Below are 787 nucleotides of genomic sequence, written 5' to 3'. Positions count from 1 at the left end.
TATATATATATATATATATATATATATATATATATATATATATATTTATATATATATATATATATATATACACACACACGGGATACTCGAGTATTTAGCGTAACGTGATGTGATGTGATTTGATATGACGTGACGTGACGTGACGTATGGTGAGGTGAGGTGAGGCAAGATGACGTGATGCGACGCAAATCAACGTGGCGTTTCGACAAACGTACTAGTTCGCGAGGCTAACAGCAACTGTCCGTGTGCTAACTGGCGCGCTACGCTCGCGGCTCTCCCTTAAATACCGCCGACAGTTCGGCGGGTGGTTCGGTTGTCCAATTCACCTATACCACCACCGTTCTGTCACTTACGGTTTCTCTCCTTTCCTCTTCTCTCTTCTCCTCTCTTCTCTCTCTCATCTCGTCTCGCCTCGTCTCTTCTCTACTTTACTCTTCTCTCTATATCCTTCCTATTTTACTTCGTGCACTCTCCTACGCTCTATCCTACTCTAGGTTTCCCTTCCGTGATCCTCCGCCGCCTCCCCACTATTCGGACATCAACCAAACTCCACCCTCTGCTCTCTCCCTTCTTCTTATCCTACTCCTTCGCATTACTATCATCTACCACCAACGAGTCGCGTGCCTGCCAAATCCAATCCCACCTACTCATTCTGGGACCTAATCTCTCCCTTCGGGTAGTCTTCTTTGTATCTTAGCCGCAACTTGCTCTCTTCTGTCTTTAGCGTTCAGTCCATAGTCGCCGTCGATTTCTTTCGTTGAACGATTGTGGTAAATGGCGGTACTTT

The 787-nt window shown here is 45.6% G+C and overlaps 1 protein-coding gene across 3 annotated transcripts in view; it reads right to left on the bottom strand.

Moving 5' to 3' along the window:
• Positions 1-277, bottom strand: part of LOC116841080 — a 7,217-nt gene extending 6,940 nt beyond the window's left edge. Inside the window, exon 1 of one of the 3 annotated variants that reach the window (XM_032808600.1) lies at positions 216-277. The gene's annotated coding sequence lies outside the window, so the exon portion shown is untranslated. The other 2 variants (XM_032808602.1, XM_032808601.1) reach the window with 2 other exon arrangements.
• Positions 278-787: the final 510 nt, after the last annotated feature.

Source organism: Odontomachus brunneus, unplaced genomic scaffold (assembly GCF_010583005.1).
Source record: "Odontomachus brunneus isolate Ranch 3 - 2012 unplaced genomic scaffold, Obru_v1 Obru_scaffold_013, whole genome shotgun sequence".
Lineage (NCBI taxonomy): Eukaryota > Metazoa > Arthropoda > Insecta > Hymenoptera > Formicidae > Odontomachus > Odontomachus brunneus.
Note: the sequence above shows the minus strand (reverse complement) of the source record. Positions and strands in the feature narration are given on the sequence as shown.